The 22,554-nt window shown below is 30.6% G+C and overlaps 1 pseudogene across 1 annotated transcript in view; it reads right to left on the reverse strand.

The window, feature by feature from the left end:
- LOC143248734 (twitchin-like) overlaps window positions 1-22,554 on the reverse strand; it is a 301,767-nt pseudogene that overhangs the window by 45,131 nt on the left and 234,082 nt on the right. The window contains exons 106-119 of the transcript XR_013027162.1: window positions 21,846-22,018; window positions 21,234-21,519; window positions 20,192-20,357; window positions 16,299-16,420; window positions 15,308-15,346; window positions 14,154-14,219; window positions 13,226-13,319; window positions 8,336-8,540; window positions 7,782-7,923; window positions 6,596-6,795; window positions 5,643-5,807; window positions 4,515-4,560; window positions 4,150-4,230; window positions 3,316-3,421 (exon numbers count right to left, since the gene is read on the reverse strand). The product of XR_013027162.1 is annotated as a twitchin-like (transcript). The remainder of the gene's footprint in view (window positions 1-3,315; window positions 3,422-4,149; window positions 4,231-4,514; window positions 4,561-5,642; window positions 5,808-6,595; window positions 6,796-7,781; window positions 7,924-8,335; window positions 8,541-13,225; window positions 13,320-14,153; window positions 14,220-15,307; window positions 15,347-16,298; window positions 16,421-20,191; window positions 20,358-21,233; window positions 21,520-21,845; window positions 22,019-22,554) is intronic.

Below are 22,554 nucleotides of genomic sequence, written 5' to 3' on the forward strand. Positions count from 1 at the left end.
GAGCATCAGAAAGGAGCAACAATCCAGAACAGGGTGAAGAAATGGTAAATATGACATTTGGGATATGTTAAACTATCAATGTACATAGATGAATGTGGAAGGAAGAAATTAAGAGAAAAACCCAACGTAATGGTTCAGATAACAGAAAACACTTTCAAATACATTGGAAGAGAAAAATGGTCTCAAATGATGAGGTGTTAAAAATAAACTGAAATCTGAAAGAGGAAAACCTTATCCAACTAAAAACGTTGACTACGAAAGGTGTAGAAAAGTATGGTAGGTTTGTTTGTTTTTGTTTTTGAATTTTGCTCAAAGCTACTCGAGGGCTATCTGTACTAGCTGTCACTAATTTTGCAGTGTAAGACTAGAGGGAAGGAAGCTAGTCATCACCACCTACTGCCAACTCTTGGGTTACTCTTTTACCAACAAATAGTGGGATTGACCATCACATTATAATGCCCCCACAGCTGAAAGAGCGAGCATGTTTGGTGCGACCTGGATTTGAACCTGCGACCCTCAGATTACGATTCGAATGCCTTAACCCACCTGGCCATGCTGGGCCAGTATGGTAGTATATCCTCTGTATGAAAGTAGCAAACCAAAGCTACACATTCAATGAATAGTGCTGGTAGAGTCTCCCACAGGTGGAAGTTGGGTAAAATGCAGACTACCCCACAAAAGACATAGGGAACTAAAACAAGTCCAAAGGTCAAGAAATGATACTGGTACCTCATCAAATGAGGGATAAAAATGGGAATTCTCAATCTTGCAGAAATAGCATATCTAAATGTGATCAAAGACAACATATTAAAACAGGAAAAACCTAAAATGTGATTCAGGTTGGACCAATTTATCCAGAACCCCAAATCAGCATTGAGGAAACAAGACAAATCAAGAATACCTATTGGTAAAACAGGCAAAGGATGAGAAAAAACCAAACATATAAAATAAATAAAGATTATAACATCTTAGAATAAAACAAAAAAGCAACTAATAAATTGAATATAACATCACAGACACTCCACGTGATGCTAAACGTCTAAAAGTAGCCCCCCCAAAAAAACGAGCCAGTGGAGAAAAAGAAGTGACCATAAAACCATATTAGTAGTGAATAGTAAACAACAGAAGTATGGAGGGAAGAAAGAGGAGGAATCCCACAAAAATACCTAATTGTAAGTTTACCACTGAAGAAAGGAGATGGAAGATAAACATGAACTGTAGATTTGTTTAATTTTGCACAAAGATACACGAGGGCCATCTGCACTAGCCATCCCTAATTTAGCAGTGTAAATCAGGAGAGAAGGCAGCTAATCATCACAACCCATTGCCAACTCTTGGGCTACTCTTTTACCAACGAACAATGGGATTGATCATGACATTATATAACCCCTACAGCTGAAAAGGCAAGCATGTTTGGTATGACAGGTATTTGAACCGGCGACCCTCAGATTACGAGTCAAGTGCCTTAACCACCTGGCCATGCAGGGCTTGACCTATAGAAGTACTAAAAGGGTAAAATATAGCTAAAAAATAAACTATGTCAACTAACAATGCATTCATCTGTTATAGGAAGAAGGCAAGAATTATGATGATAGGTAGGGTAGACCCTGGCCCCCAAGGGCCCTCACAAACAAAATTAACGGTAAGAAGTATTAATTATAAATTAAACAAAATGAATGGTAGGAAGTATATATTATAAAGAAAGATAAAAATGAAACTGTCATTATAGTGTAAATGGTAAGAAACTGTGTAATAAAATAAATATATGTATCGTAACCAACATATGTATGTAACGTTATATGTTGAAGAAAAAATATTTAATCTAACTATTGATTAACCTGTAATTAAAGCCACAGGCAAATTGATACTAACAAACACTTATTAAGCCTAATAGAGCAATATATTTAACTTAATGATCAATTAACCTGTAAGTAGAACTACAGGTGAACTGAAATTAACAAACAGTGGATAAGCCTAATTTAACAATACTGAACAAAGGATATTCTAAACCTTAACTGAACAATAAGTAGGTACAATACTGGGAGAAGTTTTTGTGGACCCCAGCTTAAGGGTTCCACACAAACCAAGTGAATAAGAAGGATAAAAAAGGAGAAATAACAAAAATTATATAGATATGATTGTACAAGATTAAGGAAGTAACAATAACATATGTATTACACATGATTTATGGAAGAAAAACAATATAATTAAAATAATTATTGATATACCAATAAGATGAATTGTAGGTAATCCTAAAACAACAAAGACAACCATGGTAAACGTAAGCGAGTGGCATAGGAGAAAATATTCAAGTAAGACTGAACTTGACAATAAGGATTAACCAATCTAACAAAACTTATGTTATGGAACCCAAATAACTACATATAATAATATTAACAAGAAAATTATTCACAATCCATAACAGTAGAAAATCTTATCTTTCCAAGGTTGATGGACTGTAGTTCAAATGTATAAGACCACAAACTGGAAACGAGGCCTAATGAAAGTCAGTTTATTGGATTCAACAAAATAAAGCCAAAAATCTTCCCACGGAGTACCTCAACCTGAAGTCTGTGCTACTAGAACACATAACCTTCAAAGTGGTAACACCCAAATTCGTAATGCAAAATGAATAACCAAAGACAGCTTTGTTGGCAGAAGCAGAGAAAAAGGTTTTGTAACTGGTGTAAAACAATTTCAGTTTGAGATAATTCAGTAAGTTACAAATATCACTAATACATACTAAAGAGTAAATGTATTGAGAGAAATTAATACAAAGATATGGAAAAAAATAATATTCTTTTTGCATATAGGGGACAGCACTGAACAACAACAACTATTTACATGAGGAGGTAATGTATATTATTGAATATCTCATGCAGCAAATTTTCACAATTAATGATTAGACTTCTTAATGGATAATAATGAAAACAGCTTAAAACTGGACTTACAATTACTGTTATTTTAAAAATACATGTAAGACACATAAACAATGGAGCATTATAGCAAATGTTTACTTAAGAGTAGGACTTACTTATGCAGAGAGTGTGTACATAAGGTTAGGACTTACCAAAATAGTAACTGTGTACCGAGATGTAGAACTAACTTATCAATATAGCAAATGTGTATGTGTACCTTAGGGTAGAATTTACCAATGTATCCACTGTGTGTGTGTGTACGTAAGGGTGGGACTTAACAGTAATGATATTTAATTAAAGAAAAAATTATTGTTAAATATTGACACTGATATAAAGTAATGTTTATTTGCAAAACAACTGATATACTGATACATATACATCTGAAGAAAAGGCATACCAATAAAATAGTCCTCAATCCTGTGCTTCTCTTTTTGGAGTTTTCTAAGTGAGCTGTAGTTAGCAATACGACCAAAGGGTAGTAGACATGAGTCCCAGAAATCACCCTAAAGAAACAAATAAAGCTTACCAAAACTTAGATATATGTATTGTGTATCTTGGTACTAAGTACAATAATTGATAATATCAGGAATATACTACCTACAATGCATTGTTGGAAGGCTTAAAATTCTTATAATAATTAGATAATTTTAAATGTCAACCTATGTAAACTGATTATTAACTTAATCAAAAATGGATTCAAATCGACACTTTCATTAGGTCAATTTGTACATTCATATTTGACTCAATTCAGTGTATTTTGGATTTTAATTTATATATATATATATACTACCACCAGACACTAACAATCTAACCAACCTGATGATAAGTACTTTGTCCCATCTAATTCAGCCTGCTAATAAACACACATTCCAATAAACCTTCTCATAAGTCCTCATGTCTCAACCAACCCAATAATAAGCACTTGTGTCTCAACCAACCCAATAATAAGCACTCATGTCACAGTCAACCTATTGATAAGAAATCATATCTCAATCAACCTACTGGTAGACAATCTGAACCAGACTGCTGATAAACTCTCATGTCTCTAATGACTCACTGATAAGCACTTGTGTCCAAACTAATGTTCTCATAAATACTGACCCATGTCCCAACCAATGCACTGATAAGAGTTCACACTTCTAACCAAACCATTGATAAAGGGTTAACACTTCAACCAAACAACTGACAAGACCTTGCTCTCCAATCAAACCCTTGATAAGTAACTACTTACGTATCTCTCTCGGATTTGATCTCTGAGAGCCATGTATCTCATGGAAGGAATTTGTGTTGTTGGAGCTTCTGTGATATCACCCTGCAAAACAAAACAAATGTTTACTCTTACCAGACTGTATTAATAAATCATTCATAAAGACATGATCTAACTTGTTGTGTGTGGCATATTTAAAACAATCCAAAATGTGTTCACAAACATGGAAATTATGATACTTTAGCTCTACATTATATTTAGCCACTGATGAAACCTGTAAGCTGAAAAGCATTCACTCCACAAAAACACATTATTATTCCACATAAAGAGAATTCTCCAGTAACAACTGAAACAACTACAGTATAAAGTACACCATGAAAGTTTCTCACCTTCAACCAAGGATGCTCTAAGCAGTCATGGCTTGTCATTCGTTTTCTGTAGACAGAATTTGTATTAAAACATTAATAAGGCACAAGAAAACACAATGCCTTCATCAACGAGATGGTGATTTTGAATGTAGTAACTTTAATAACAGTTACTCAAAAATGTAATTATTATGACAATATTAAAAGAACTATAAAATCTAAAGTGCACAAAGGTATGTACTTTAAAATTAAAACATAAATTTACATTTAATCATAATATTAAAGATACAATATCTTATTTACTGTGTTTTAGTTAAAATGTTATCAGAAACAAAGAATAACACAGTTACAAACTTTATATTCAAGGTTTTAATTTAGATGTTTGATAGAAAGCACATGATGCTATGATCTGGAAAATTCATGTAGTAGTAAAAAAGCAAACACTATAAATGTGAAAATTACATAAGTGAAGTAATGAGAATTCAAGCCAGTATCAGAAAATGTGTTTTGTTAGTTAGTGTGTTTGTTCATCTGTGAATTAGCTGGGTCAAGTAATTTTATTATATACATAAATAATATCTAATAATAAAATATATGTAAGAACTTTAAGATTAGTACCATTAATGTCAGAATCTCTGTTGCAACATTATATGTGAAGTTAGGCTTATATTAGTTACAGAGTTTCAGCATAAACTTTTATTTATTAAATTAGGCCTTTAAATACATATCAATGAAGTTAATTCTTTAGCATATGGTGGACAGAACTTGACATTATTTTGACCAAATAACCCACAAGATCCCATTCAACAATTGAATACTTTATAACACTTTTACACTACTCTAAAAAGCATAATGAAGTTCCTATTAAATACTGTTGTTTCCTAGCATTCAATTAATAAATTTAAAGTTTTCTCTATAATGTTGATACCTTCACCTCAAGATAATACAGAATTAGTTTGGAAGAAATATTTATATGACATAGAAGAAGTATTTATGTATAACTCAAATAACTGGCTGTATAAAACATAAGCAAAGTGTTATATATATTTGTTGCACAAAAATAATGCAACACTTGAGGGGGCAGCTTATAGCTAAAAACAGCCTTTCTATGTCACTGACATATCAGTATGCTCATAAATACTTGAGTATCACTATTTTTTCTTACTCTTTTTTCTATTCAACAGTCTTCGAATGAAATCCTTTGCTTGTACCGAGACATTTTCAAACCCTTCATCATCAAAATCCCAATCACACGCTCTTACGTTCTTCAAAGTATCGATATCTGTGTCACCAGCAAAGGGGGACAAGCCACTCAACCTGCAAGTAAAGTTAGTTAGTATTTCTAATAATAATGAACTGAAGACAAATATTGTAATTTTTTGATATCTAGTTACCTGACATTTTGTGTGTGTGTACAATGAAGTACACAAGTACTGGTTAGTGACTTCTAGCATGACTTTTTGTGTGTGTACAATGAAGTACACAAGTACTGGTTAGTGACTTCTAGCATGACTTTGTGTGTGTGTACAATGAAGTACACAAGTACTGGTTAGTGACTTCTAGCATGACTTTTTGTGTGTGTACAATGAAGTACACAAGTACTGGTTAGTGACTTCTAGCATGACTTTGTGTGTGTGTACAATGAAGTACACAAGTACTGGTTAGTGACTTCTAGCATGACTTTTTGTGTGTGTACAATGAAGTACACAAGTACTGGTTAGTGACTTCTAGCATTACTTTATTTTCAGATGTTTATAACCAGAAAGATAGAGTAAAATTACTTTCATTAAAGAAAAAATTATATTCTAGAGCATTTGTAGTCTTACTAGTTGTACATTAGCTAAACATGTTGCTTAAAAGTGGTGATAACGTAGTTCTGCTCAGTTGAAAGGTACACATTTCTATCATTAATCTTGTCTTCTTGACATTTTAGACCTAACAATAGTACATTATTATCTTGGCTAGAGATACATGTGTGACATTCATGTGTCTGTGAAACCTCTAACCCACAAGAGGGTGTACTTCACATTTCAACAACAGACCAGGTTCCTACGACCATGGAAATAATTTTATTTTTTTTATTAAGAATTATTTTAGCTACTTACAGGACATAAGCCAGGACTCCCACTGCCCACATATCTGTGTAAAACCCAATGGGTTCTCTGTCTACAATTTCAGGGGCAGCAAACTCTGCTGTGCCTGTTGAGATTTTCACAACTTCATTAGGTTCCAGCTTTGTGGCAAGACCAAAATCAACCAGTTTGATATCTGTGCTGTTCTGAGTTTGACACATTATGTTTTCTGGCTATAAAACCCATAAAAGTGTCACTATTACTGACCTACTCTTTGTGAAACAAAGCAGCATAAAAGTTAAACATCAGTAGTGTCAGCTTTATGAAGCAAAGCAGCATAAAAGTTAAATGTTGGTACCAATATGTTTGTAAAAAAAGAAAAGAAAAAAGTAGCACAAAAGTTAACTGTCAGTACTGATACATTTTTGTAAACAAAGTAGCATAAAAGTTAACTGTCAGTACTGATATATTTTTGTGAACCAAAGTAGCATAAGTTAAATGTCAGTACTGATATATTTTTGTAACCAAAGCAGCATAAAAGGTAAATGTCAGTACCAACATACTTTGCAAAACAAAGCAGCATTAGCTATATTATAATACTGTTAATACTGCTGTATTATTCTATTTTTACTTTAATATAGAAGTTAGTCAAATTGAGTTTTCTAGTTATTTTTAAGTTGTTAAAAACACTTTTTATCAAAATTTAAAACGATGTTCTAACAGTTAACTAACTACCATAATAAACTGAAGAATACAGAGTAGTTATTGACCAACATTCTATTATACACAGTTGGTTTTAAAAACTACTGATGTACAAAAACAAATGTATATGTTGACTTATGTTAACCCCTTACCAACTGATCCAAAGTAATCTGCTAACCATAGATGGGACATGCAACCAAAATGAGGGAGAAGCCACATAAAGTTTGTCTCAATTATTGTAAATGTTGTGTTTGTATTATATCCTGCAGACAAAAAATGGAAGAAGCAGCTGATCCACTCTGCTCTCCTGCAAGTCCACCTGGTGTACTCTTTGACAACTTGAATGTAATGTTTAGTATTAACCTGCCATAATAATCATCTGAAGCCCATTCTTATTAAATAAATGAACAAAGTACTTGAAATAAAACACATCTATCAGTCTTCACACCAAAACCTAACTACTTACACAAGTATTTTCTGATGTATGACAGAAACTAGATTTCATAAATGTTCTTACCTTGATATCTAAGTGAAGAATGTTTTTCTCATGCATGTGTTTCACACCATCACATATTTGTCGCATATAGTTTATAACCTCTGCCTCAGACATGTTGTAATCCTCTACTGTTACCTTTTCAAACAATTCACCACCAGCCATACTGTGTGAAGGTAAACAAACGTTATAGTATCTCTCTGACTAAGTTACATAAAGAAATGAAACTTCGATTCTATAACTAAACGATATCAAGACATCGTTGATATCAAAGACCAACCAGTTTATTAGCTAAATGATGTAAAGAACTGAGTGATATCAAAGTACTGTAAAGTTTCCTTTGTGAATAATATTACATCTGACATTGAAACATGAATAAATTCTGTAACAGAGTAACATAAAACTTAATGACATTAAAATGAAAAATTCTCTCTTTGAAGAGATAAATGTACATGAAAAAAAAATAGAAGAACAAGGCCAACACTTTATTCTGAGTAACTGGATATTTTTTATCTTATCTAACAACAGATATCCTATAGAAGTCAAGAATACTGTTAACTGATAAATGATGAGCTTACAATTCATAGATGAGAACCATTTCATCATCATCTTCAAAAGCATCATGAAGTCTAACTAGTTTGGGATGATGAAGTTGATTCATGATGTCAATCTCTTTTTTTTATAACAGCCTTTTCTGCAGGCTGGGTGATTGGAATGAACTTTGAAGCAAACACATTTCCTGTCTTCTTTTCTCTGCATCTATGAACCACTCCAAAAGCACCACTAAATAACAAGAGAGAAAGTTAAATAAAAATATAAACATCTATGAACCACTCCAAAAGCACCACTAAGTAACAAGAGAAAGTTAAATAAAAATATAAATATCTATGAACCACTCCAAAAGCACCACTAAGTAACAAGAGAAAGTTAAATAAAAATATAAACATCTATGAACCACTCCAAAAGCACCACTAAGTAACAAGAGAAAGTTAAATAAAAATATAAATATCTATGAACCACTCCAAAAGCACCACTAAGTAACAAGAGAAAGTTAAATAAAAATATAAATATCTATGAACCACTCCAAAAGCACCACTAAGTAACAAGAGAAAGTTAAATAAAAATATAAATATCTATGAACCACTCCAAAAGCACCACTAAGTAACAAGAGAAAGTTAAATAAAAATATAAACATCTATGAACCACTCCAAAAGCACCACTAAGTAACAAGAGAAAGTTAAATAAAAATATAAATATCTATGAACCACTCCAAAAGCACCACTAAGTAACAAGAGAAAGTTAAATAAAAATATAAACATCTATGAACCACTCCAAAAGCACCACTAAGTAACAAGAGAAAGTTAAATAAAAATATAAATATCTATGAACCACTCCAAAAGCACCACTAAGTAACAAGAGAAAGTTAAATAAAAATATAAATATCTATGAACCACTCCAAAAGCACCACTAAGTAACAAGAGAAAGTTAAATAAAAATATAAATATCTATGAACCACTCCAAAAGCACCACTAAGTAACAAGAGAAAGTTAAATAAAAATATAAATATCTATGAACCACTCCAAAAGCACCACTAAATAACAAGAGAGAAAGTTAAATGAAAATATAAACATCTATGAACCACTCCAAAAGCACCACTAAATAACAAGAGAAAAGTTAAATGAAAATATAAACATCTATGAACCACTCCAAAAGCACCACTAAATAACAAGAGAGAAAGTTAAATGAAAATATAAACATCTATGAAACACTCCAAAAGCTCCACTATATAACAAGAGAGAAAGTTAAATAAAAATATAAATATCTATGAAACACTCCAAAAGCACCACTAAATAACAAGAGAAAGTTAAATAAAAATATAAACATCTATGAACCACTCCAAAAGCACCACTAAATAACAAGAGAAAGTTAAATAAAAATATAAACATCTATGAACCACTCCAAAAGCACCACTAAATAACAAGAGAGAAAGTTAAATGAAAATATAAACATCTATGAACCACTCCAAAAGCACCACTAAATAACAAGAGAAAGTTAAATAAAAATATAAACATCTATGAACCACTCCAAAAGCACCACTAAATAACAAGAGAGAAGTTAAATAAAAATATAAATATCTATGAACCACTCCAAAAGCTCCACTAAATAACAAGAGAAAGTTAAATAAAAATATAAACATCTATGAACCACTCCAAAAGCACCACTAAATAACAAGAGAGAAAGTTAAATGAAAATATAAACATCTATGAACCACTCCAAAAGCACCACTAAATAACAAGAGAGAAAGTTAAATGAAAATATAAACATCTATGAACCACTCCAAAAGCTCCACTAAATAACAAGAGAGAAAGTTAAATGAAAATATAAACATCTATGAACCACTCCAAAAGCACCACTAAATAACAAGAGAGAAAGTTAAATGAAAATATAAACATCTATGAACCACTACAAAAGCACCACTAAATAACAAGAGAGAAAGTTAAATGAAAATATAAACATCTATGAACCACTACAAAAGCACCACTAAATAACAAGAGAAAGTTAAATAAAAATATAAACATCTATGAACCACTCCAAAGCACCACTAAATAACAAGAGAAAGTTAAATAAAAATATAAACATCTATGAACCACTCCAAAAGCACCACTAAATAACAAGAGAAAGTTAAATAAAAATATAAACATCTATGAACCACTCCAAAAGCACCACTAAATAACAAGAGAGAAAGTTAAATAAAAATATAAACATCTATGAACCACTCCAAAAGCACCACTATATAACAAGAGAGAAAGTTAAATAAAAATATAAACATCTATGAACCACTCCAAAAGCACCACTAAATAACAAGAGAGAAAGTTAAATAAAAATATAAACATCTATGAACCACTCCAAAAGCACCACTAAATAACAAGAGAGAAAGTTAAATGAAAATATAAACATCTATGAACCACTCCAAAAGCACCACTAAATAACAAGAGAGAAGTTAAATGAAAATATAAACATCTATGAACCACTCCAAAAGCACCACTAAATAACAAGAGAGAAAGTTAAATGAAAATATAAACATCTATGAACCACTCCAAAAGCACCACTAAATAACAAGAGAGAAAGTTAAATGAAAATATAAACATCTATGAACCACTACAAAAGCACCACTAAATAACAAGAGAGAAAGTTAAATGAAAATATAAACATCTATGAACCACTACAAAAGCACCACTAAATAACAAGAGAAAGTTAAATAAAAATATAAACATCTATGAACCACTCCAAAAGCTCCACTAAATAACGAGAGAAAGTTAAATAAAAATATAAACATCTATGAACCACTCCAAAAGCACCACTATATAGCAAGAGAGAAAGTTAAATAAAAATATAAACATCTATGAACCACTCCAAAAGCACCACTAAATAACAAGAGAGAAAGTTAAATAAAAATATAAACATCTATGAACCACTCCAAAAGCACCACTATATAACAAGAGAGAAAGTTAAATAAAATATAAACATCTATGAACCACTCCAAAAGCTCCACTATATAACAAGAGAGAAAGTTAAATAAAAATATAAACATCTATGAACCACTCCAAAAGCACCACTATATAGCAAGAGAGAAAGTTAAATAAAAATATAAACATCTATGAACCACTCCAAAAGCACCACTAAATAACAATATAATTGTTTTGAGTTGTTATTTAACACTTTTCGTCAAAATTTAAAACTATGTTCTAACAGTTAACTAACTGCTATAATAAACTGAAGAATGCAGAGTAGTTATTGACCAACATTCTATTATACACTGTTGGTTTTCAAAGCTTCTGATGTATAAAAACAAATGTATATGTTAGCTCCTGTTAACCCCTTACCTTCCTGTCAGAACACAGTGTCATGTTCTGCTAACATCAATGGTACTAAACAAAGCAAGAAGTACACACTACAATACAAAGTTTTATTCTGTTACCATTAACAGTATTAGACAAAGCATTAAAATGGACAGTTAGAGATAAAGATTTTGCATCTGAACCTTTTACAGCAAAATTCTTACAAACATGAAATGGTTCAGTTCATTTAGACATGTTTGTGTTCCTACAAACATTATAAATATTTAGAAGCATCAGTTTATTATGGGCAAAATACCTAGTTGGTATTGGATATGTCAGATGTAAAAGGATTGATATAACATATTATTCTCTGCTTTAACTTGTAAGTTTTTAGATTTACATGTTCCTATGTTTGTATAAATATTTATAAGTATCAGTTTACTATTATATGTATATATGAGTATATAAATATTTACAAGCATCAGTCTACTATTATATGTATATATGAGTACATAAATATTTACAAGCATCAGTCTACTATTATATGTATATATGAGTACATAAATATTTACAAGCATCAGTCTACTATTACATGTATATGTGAGTACATAAATATTTACAAGCATCAGTCTACTATTACATGTATATGTGAGTACATAAATATTTACAAGCATCAGTCTACTATTACATGTATATGTGAGTACATAAATATTTACAAGCATCAGTCTACTATTACATGTATATGTGAGTACATAAATATTTACAAGCATCAGTCTACTATTACATGTATATGTGAGTACATAAATATTTACAAGCATCAGTCTACTATTACATGTATATGTGAGTACATAAATATTTACAAGCATCAGTCTACTATTACATGTATATGTGAGTACATAAATATTTACAAGCATCAGTCTACTATTACATGTATATGTGAGTACATAAATATTTACAAGCATCAGTCTACTATTACATGTATATGTGAGTACATAAATATTTACAAGCATCAGTCTACTATTACATGTATATGTGAGTACATAAATATTTACAAGCATCAGTCTACTATTACATGTATATGTGAGTACATAAATATTTACAAGCATCAGTCTACTATTACATGTATATGTGAGTACATAAATATTTACAAGCATCAGTCTACTATTACATGTATATGTGAGTACATATATATTTATAAGCATCAGTCTACTATTACATGTATATATGAGTATATGAATATTTACAAGCATCAGTCTACTATTACATGTATATGTGAGTACATAAATATTTACAAGCATCAGTCTACTATTACATGTATATGTGAGTACATAAATATTTACAAGCATCAGTCTACTATTACATGTATATGTGAGTACATAAATATTTACAAGCATCAGTCTACTATTACATGTATATGTGAGTACATAAATATTTACAAGCATCAGTCTACTATTACATGTATATGTGAGTACATATATATTTATAAGCATCAGTCTACTATTACATGTATATATGAGTATATGAATATTTACAAGCATCAGTCTACTATTACATGTGTATGTGAATATATAAATATTTATAAGGAACAGACTATTATTAAATAGAGCAGAAGGAGAATGTTGGACTTACACTCCAATTTCTTCCAAAATATCATAATAGTCATAGACACTGACAGTCTTGATGTCCACAGGTTGAGGGACATATTTTTCATAGATATCAAACACTACACAATGAAACAATTCTTTTAGAATGTATTATACAAACACTGCAAATTATAACATCTGTTTAAAATGTGTTATATAACAAATTTTGTTTGTTTGCAGTTAAACATGAAGCTGCAGAATGGGCTATCTGTGCTATGCCCACCATGAATATCAAAACCTAATTTGTAACATTGTACATACACAGACATACCACTGTGCCACTGAGGGCATGTTATATGATGGATTTTCCATTAATATCAAACACTTCAAAATGAGACATGTATGTCAGAATGTGTTATGTAACACATTTCTCAAATGTGTAAAACCACATCAAATACTTATTTTACAATAAAATGTAACAAAAATCTGTTTCAGAATATAATATATATACATTTTTAGGCCTTATAAAACATCCATTTTACAATAAAGTAAAATTACAAACATTTTTGAATTGATAATTTTATGGTAAGCACACATTCGTTAGAATTCTATTCATATACAAAACTAAAATAGTATTTAAAAGTTTTTATTCTAACCTTATTTTGTTCCAAATTTGCACTGATTTGTATCATCTAACCAATGTTGTATGGAAATTAAAAACTTTATTATAAGTCAATACAAATTTAAAGGACTTCAAAAAGTTACATATAATGTGACAAAATGAGAAACAAGCAGTCCTGCATATAAATGGCAGAATTTTACAACCATATGAAAGCAACTATGGATCAGTCACAGTTCCCTAAACACTATGACTTGATATTTCTCATATGAAAATTACTTGTTAAGAACAATGATCAGTGGAAACTAATTGACAGAAATAATTTTATTTTACAGGTCCAGCTACATATACTCACCAAACTGGTTGTAATTTCTAACTTTTCCTTCTGATCTACCACGAATCTTTTTGCCAGATTCGTCGACTATGTAGAAAGATACGTAACAAAAGATTAATTATATTTAACTAATAAACAAACTGAACATAAACGACATACTGGTATAAACAATATTTTTCATTTGCTATCTTGTATATTAGTAATCATTGTTAAATAATAACTAGAAATAACTGGTAAAAACATAGATTTTTCAAAGAGCAGAAACACCACCATATACAGGGTGGCCCATAAGTCCCTGCCCATCCATATGTTATTAAGTTAGATTCAATTATGCATGCATTATAAATTTGTTTCTTTTTTTTCAGAGAAATATGGCCAATGTAAGCCCATTTACACTTGAAGAGCGTATTTTGACAACTACGTGGGTACATGAGCACAAGAATACTGGTGACACCACACAGACACACTGGATACATAAGATATATGGATGGATAGGGACTTATGGGCCACCCTGTACATTAAACTTCCTGATTATTTTAATGAATGAAATAACAGATTAAAAATTATAAAAATCACAGGTTAATAAATACATACAATTTGCAAAGGGTAAACAAATATTAAATTTCTTTTTATACACTTTTAAAGGCCACTGGACATAAAATTTTTTTTTTAATGAAAACCTGTTACACGAGTTTATTTGCAAAAAAGTCATGATCACAAATTATATTGCATCTACACAGACAATCAGTATAATGAAATTAATTTTAATCACAAATGATATTTTATCTACAAATACTTCAGCACCATCTTGTAAAAACTGTCTACAAGTGATACTGAATTTGACATTTTTTTAAGGTCCAGATAAATTCAGATTTAACAAGGACAAATAAACATCCTTTTAACTGGGAGAAAAAAATGTCGTGTGTCTATTATAAGCATGCAAAAAAATTTTATAGACATGTGTTAAAAAAAACCTCTGATTAAAATATGACTGAATAACAAAAATGTAATATCATATAACATGTTACTAATCTTCCAATATTTATAAGCACTTTGGTAACTATAATATAATAGAGCTACTCTTCCAATAGATATAAACTAAACAACAAGGGTTTTATAATTTAAAATTATAACTACTCTTCTAACAGTGTAAAGAAATGAGTGACATGAAATACCTATATAATTTTTCTTCTTTACTTTTTCCTTCTCTGTTGCTGTAAGAAGAAAAAAAAAGAGTTTGAACTTAAAATATGGTTTTGTATTTTTACAAAATATCGTGGAAGTGAAGTAAGTAAACCACTTTTTGATGTACTGATTTTCTAATCTTTTCTGCATCTATCACAAAACCTAAGTATACTTTCACTGTTTTTTCAATTTTTGATTTGTGTTTTTTCAGCCACAGCATAGTGGTTCACAGAATAGTTCTTTTGTTTTTCTTTCAAAAATGAACTTTAGCTCAGACTTTTGTCTCTTAACTGATTTGAGATCAAGTTTTGTTTTATGTTTTTCTCAGCCACAGCATAGTGGTGCATAGAATAATTCTGACTTTTTTTATTTCAAAATGAGCTTTAGCTCAAACTTCTGTCTCTCAAGTGATTTGAGATCTACATTCAGCTGTGGCTATTGAAGATTCCTTCACTTCTAATCTATCTATAGTAAACCTATATCCACTTTCTCAATCTGCTCTAGCTTTATAACCATCTCTAATATTTCATGTTTCATCTTCAGAATAGAAGATCAACAAATAACAATGTGTTAATGTTAATTACTTCTGACCAAAACTTCAACATGATTTGTACTTACTGCCATAAACATCACATAATGGTTTACAGTAATTAACAGAATTCTGGCCTGACAATCATTTCCTGATGACCTTTTAAAACAGATGTAATTAATATAACAAAAATAATACACGTTTTTATTATCATAATTTTAGAGGAAACAGCAAGTTGGGTATCATGTCTTCAGCTAACAAACAATAATAAATATCTGTACAGGTGTCTTGATTTGTTGTTTAAAGGAATAAAATTATTGTAATAAGACTTAATAGCAATCTTTTTAACACAGTTACTCACATTAGAGTTTTGTTTTATAGAAATAAAATACAAGTTTCCATATTAAGAAATCTTCCATATTCCACAGTTATGGTAAAGGCTATTCTCTTACGTTTTGTAGTTATTAGTACGGTTGGTTCACTTGGTTCACTCCTTCCAAAGACGTTTTCTGCATACACCCTGAACTCATAATCTTTGCTGGGATTTAAGCCAGATATAGTGATGTTGCAAAACCTATACATACACAGTCAAGGCTACTTCAGTCTCTCAGTTAAGAGTTCTTTAAAATATATACAACTGCTTAAAAAATACAGACTTATAGGGCATTCCTTCTTAGTTCTTAAAAGTAACATGTTTATGCTATCATATCCTTCATAAAAGTATTAGTTTTTTATAATACTCTCTCATACTTAGCTCTCCTTTTTCAAATAATAACATTAAGATCTACATTTTCAGGTTACAAAGCAATTATTAAAATATATATACATTGGAAAGCCATTTTAAAATTAACTTTATCTTCACAGGAACCTATCTTTGAATTTCTACCTATATTTATGTATTATTTAGCTGCTTCTATGAGATTTTTGTTACCGTTGTTTCATGTAGTAGACTCGGTGTTAAATAATAAATTAGATAATAAATGCTGTTAAGTTCTTTAGATAATTACATAATGTATACAATATTAAAAAATAATAAACATGTATTAATAACAATATGTAACAAAATGTTTACTTTTTATTGTTCCTGGGCAGAAAGTGTTATTTTCCAGTTGTTTATGCCTAAAGTAAATGGAAAAGACCTATTTTTCTCTTCAAACTTTGCTTTTGTGACCTGGGAGCATATAATGAAAATATGATGGGAGACTATATTTGGGGGCTGATACATGAAAGTGATTTACATTACAGTTGCAAATTTCAAAAAACTACTGACTTCTAAACATTTTTGTTCAATTTTGTATAACTTTACTATAAGTACATGTAAATCTTGATTCATATGTTGTTTTATTCAGACCTTATGTTAATTTCTAAATTTCATTATCCAGGTTACAAAAGCAAAGTTTGAAGGGAATAATGGCCATTTTTTGCACTTTTACAACATAAGCAATTAAGAAATAACACATACTATCCAGGAACAAAATTTATGTTACATAGTGTAACTAGTACATTGATGTAGGCCTATAAATCTCACAACTTAAGGTAACTGAACCTCATAAAGCATTACATGAAAGAAAGTATTATTAGGTTTTCATTTTAGGTGTTTCACATAAATATTGTAAAGTTAGTGATTATTTTAAAACATCCTCTAGTAGCAAACATATACATATAAATATTTGTAACATACAGGGTAAGACTATGTAGCTAAATCTTAGTTGTGTAAAAAAAACACTCTATGTTATAGTTTGTTGTTTTTTCTTAAAAATTTAAAAACTATTAATTTGATAACATTATGGATACTCCTAATTTTTATTTTTAGCAAAAAGGAAATAGACAAGAATTACCTTACTTAATAATTCTTAATGCACTTGATGTTATACTTAGTTGTAGATGAAATCAGGTTTAAGATAAATATGTTAAATTGAGTTTATAGTTCATTTACATAAACTGTAGTGGTGGATAATTAATATAGTAAGTGTCAACTAGCTCCATGTTAAACATTCTAGTAAATGATGTAGTAATACATTAATGTTAGTCTTCAGTTTGAGTATTTACTCTAATCTACCAGTTAGTATTTTCTCAGGAAATACAGTTAGGAAAAGTGTAGGTGTAGGTAACTTCTGTGATGTGCAAGGAATGGATCAGTTTGAAAACTCTGAATTATGTGCTATTTCAGATCAGCAATGTGTTTGCAATTCTTAGATGATGGAGAAATGAACAGATTCAATAATGAGAGTTCCTGAGATAGAGAGAGATGGGAAAATTGCCACAGGTCTTGGAGATGATCTCAAGATTTTAAGTGGAGGAGGTGCAGAAGGTAAGTTGGGGTTTCACAAAGTAAAAAGGGCAAGAAATTCTGAGAATGATACATTTAGATCTAGGAAGTATGTTTCATAAGCCACAGCCATAAACTAGTGATGAAGAAGAACTGGAATGGAGTAGGGAAACAGTTGTAACAAGAACAGGTGATAGCAGTAGGTTTAAAAGTGGTTATATTTATAGGCAAGTCTTTGGTATGTTATATGGATATAATAAACTGACAATGCAACCGGGATAGTACAGGGTGTTAGCAGTGATGCAGTATTTGTGGTAAATATAAGGGTTAATAACATAAGGAAAAGTAGGTCAGAGGAGGTAATTGATAAGAGGTGGACAAAGGCATTTCAAGAAAACGATTGTAACTCGGGTTAACTTTATTAACTGACAAGCCTTAATTAATTAGTGGGAATGAGGTTATAAGATTTAGATTAATATTTAAGGGCATGCAGATAGGTTGTTTGTACTTGTGGGATAAATTAAATGAGGAATCTTTTTAGGAATGTGTTACTTGCACTTAAATAGGGCTGAGGCTGGATTGCTTGCAAGACCTATTGACTCAGTTTTAATAGAAACTTTAAACTATGACTAGACAGTATAAAAAACATAAAATAGAGGAAAAAACTCAGTATTGAAATACAGTACAGAAGTAGCTTTAAGCTTAAAGTAAAATGTTATTATTGTAAATCTAGAAGTCTATGAAGTAAAATAGATGACTTTAGAGCACTAGTAACAATGGAGAGTTTTGATGATTGTATTGGGATAACTGAACTAGGTTAAATCTAAACATTTTTTATGACACAGAGTTTTTGAAATACAGTTACAGGTTATTTAATAAAAATACCATAATAAATGAAAGTTAAAGAGTGGTTTTACATAAAATGTGAGTTTCATCTTCTACATTTCGAAGATAACAAAGATGATAGCAAGGAGGTTGAATCTGTTTGGGTTTCTGTTAGTGGATATATGAGAGCATTTTGTTGGAATTTCTTACAAAACACCAGATGAAATTAATGAGAAACTTTACAATGATATTCAAGACTTCAAGTGTTGATGAGGTTATCTGTATAGAGGATTTAAATTTAAAGTACACAGACTGAGAAATTTTTGTCAGACAATGAGTGAAGCAGGTTTTTATAAATTGTTTAGTGTTGTTCTTCAACAACTGGTCAGGGAATCAACCAGGAACAATGTCACTACAGATTTACTGTTAACTTGCAATACAGAAATGGTTGAGAGAACAGATTATGAAGCATTTGGATACAAGCAATGTTTTACTGCATACAGAGATCAATAATAATAATAATTTGGGATAAAACATTCATGCGTATAAATTTTAGCAGATTAGGAGACACTGTCATCAAGTATAGTTTTACTTTAATAAGTTTCTGAATCGACTGTGTTCAGATCTGGTGGATGTCATAAGTTTAAAGGTGTTGGAGGGAAAGCTTGATAAATATTTAAATAATAAGAGGAGGTTTTGAGAATATTGGTTTTGTTAAGTTTATGTAACAGTCTTAATGTACCTTGTTGTCCTTAAGTATTATTTTATACTTGTACACTAACATTACTATGAATATACAAGACTTAAAAAAGTAGATAACCTGCAATTAAAAATAATGGTTAGAATGGTTTTGAAATCAATTTGTAAAAAAGGAAGGTCTACATTTACAAAGTATCATGTTTGCCATATTGTTTCTTAAGTCGACAAATATCAGTAACTCCTAACACTACATTTTATTCATTAATATACATTTTGAATTCAATGTTTAGCTTGAACCAAGCAATATTCTGTTGTCATCTTTCTATCGTGGCTCAACCATTTGAAAGACATGGCCCTAGAAATGTTTATAAAACTTAAGAGCAAGATGCAACAAAACACTATAAGAATACCATGAAAATGTAACTTGTCTTATAGTGTAGCTGTGCAAAGTAGGGGTAAATGTATATATTAAGTTTAAAAACATAATACAAGTTAGGTAGGTATCATTTGAAGAAAACGTTTCAAATGCTTGAAATACAATGTAAAACCAACCTTGAATTTCCACAACGAATCCAGCTAGTCATAGGCACCTCTCGCTTCTCTACCAGATAGTTAGTGATGTTGCTACTGCCATCCCAGAGTGGTGGCTTCCACGAGATAGTAACAGAGTCTTCATACACATTTTCTATAACAGCAAATCTCGGAGCATCTGGTTTATCTGGTATTAAATGTTCAATATGAAGTTGGTAACATCCTTGCATGAAATGAACTTTCAAAGAATCCAATTTATTAAACATATGCATTAATCAACTGAAACCACATCCTTCATTGTAAAACAGGGAAATTCCAGTTTATAAGTAATAACAACATTCCAAAAGAAAGTAAAATATGTTGCCACTTTCTGCAAACAGACCAATTGACAAGTTTTATATTTTAAGAAAAAGAAGTAAGTTGATTGGTTATTGTTAAGCACAAAGCTATATGATGGATTATATGTGCTCTGCCCAAATGGGTAATGAAACCCAATTTTTAGAATTGTAAATCTACTTAACTGCTAGAATACTTGGGGCAGAGGAGAAGAGAACTTAAGATATTTTTTCTTTAGTATACTGAATAGATATAAGTAAGGTCCTTTAATTGGCATGTTTGGTGTATTAGATACAAGTCTAATAAGAATTATATTCTGTTCTTTAAACACAACAAATAACAGATATAAAGTTGTGACAATTTCTGAATTTCCAACAAGGTGCTGCATGTAACTTGGTCAATATTTCTGTAAGGTGGGGTGAACACAGAGAATGTCAAGAATGAACTGCTTCCTGTTAAATGAAAGACGTTAATCATCTGAGGTTTATAATACTGAAGGTTCTAGTTTATACTTTGTTGAACTAAAGTTTAACAAAAGAACAACAGTATTTCTTAAATCTTCAAAATATTTACATATTTTTTACATTGTAAAAATTATTACAAAATAACATTTGTATTAAAATACATGTTAAACAAATAATACCAAAGTATTATTAAATTTCATAATATTACTTTAATTAGACATCGCTAGATGGCTCTTAATACCATATCAGAAAGACATGCCTACCACTAATTTGGATTTTTATAATTGCAGAGTCCACTCCAAGTTCATTTTCTGCCATTAACCGATATGGTCCATTGTCTACCTTAGTAACATCCCGGATGGTCAAGATGGCATGTCGATCAGTTACCTTGATGTTATAGTGAGCCCCACTCTCGATCATCTCTCCCTCCTTTGACCATCTAATTGTGGGCTTTGGAAAGCCCGTGAAGGGAATTTTAGAACAACATTTTCTCCTTTTTCAAAGCATGCTAGTTCTCGAAGCGAGGTGGCATATTAATGTGAGGAATAGCTGTAAGTGTTAGAAGTGTTTTGTAATTATTGTATCTTTTAAAATAACTTGAACTAGCAAAACCCAATGTTGAAGTTAAGTTAAAAACTTGGGTAGTATCAAAACAATTGAAGAAACTAAACATACTGATCAAAATATTTCAATAATAAAACAATGTAAAATGATGGTAAACAAGTTAAATAACCTTTAATATAAAAGTGTCACCTAAAGTTTCTTCTTAACACACAAGAAAGATTTCTGTTAAAAATGTTGCTCTGAATATTTATTGAAATTTAACACAAAACTTTATATTATATTAATCACTTACCAACACAAAAACTACATACTTTTAATAACAAGCTCTGCCCGAGACATTCTAACTCCTCCCTTGTTCATTGCTCGACAGGCATACTCGTCAGCATCTTCGCCAAACACTTCAGAAATCATCAGTATGTGGTTGTCTCCCTCATGTATAATGGAATACTTACCACCTTCAAACAGTTCTCTCATTCCTTTGTACCTGGAAGTAAATACTTAAAATCAACTTCTCAAATTATCACAAATACAGAAATAAAAAACAAAATGTTGAATTAAACTTGTGAGACAAGAGAAAAATACACAGCTCTTACTACTAGATGTGGTTTCTAAATTTTTATATCAAAGAAATAATAGCTTTAGAAGCAGTGAGGTAGTTAATACTGTTGAACTAACATAAACAAATACCAACTTTAGAAGCAGTAAGATAGCCAAAATGCAGAACTAATAGCAACAAATAACAGACTAAGGATAAAGAAAATATTTCTTGTTTTAAAATAGTATATTAAACTTTTAACCATCAGGTATCAGATCATTGGGGCATGAATTCTACCATTAAAGTTAGGAAAATACATAAATATTCTCTGATAGTACAAGTCAGATAAGAAACCTAACCAAGAACATTTTTAGTTAACAATATCATAAATGTATATTCAGCAAATTAACTATGCTATAGCTTACTGTGTTGAACTGCAAACACCTAATTCTTTTTTAGAAGAACATAATTCAATCCTAAACTTA

This window comes from Tachypleus tridentatus, chromosome 4 (assembly GCF_004210375.1).
Source record: "Tachypleus tridentatus isolate NWPU-2018 chromosome 4, ASM421037v1, whole genome shotgun sequence".
Classification (NCBI taxonomy): Eukaryota; Metazoa; Arthropoda; class Merostomata; order Xiphosura; family Limulidae; genus Tachypleus; species Tachypleus tridentatus.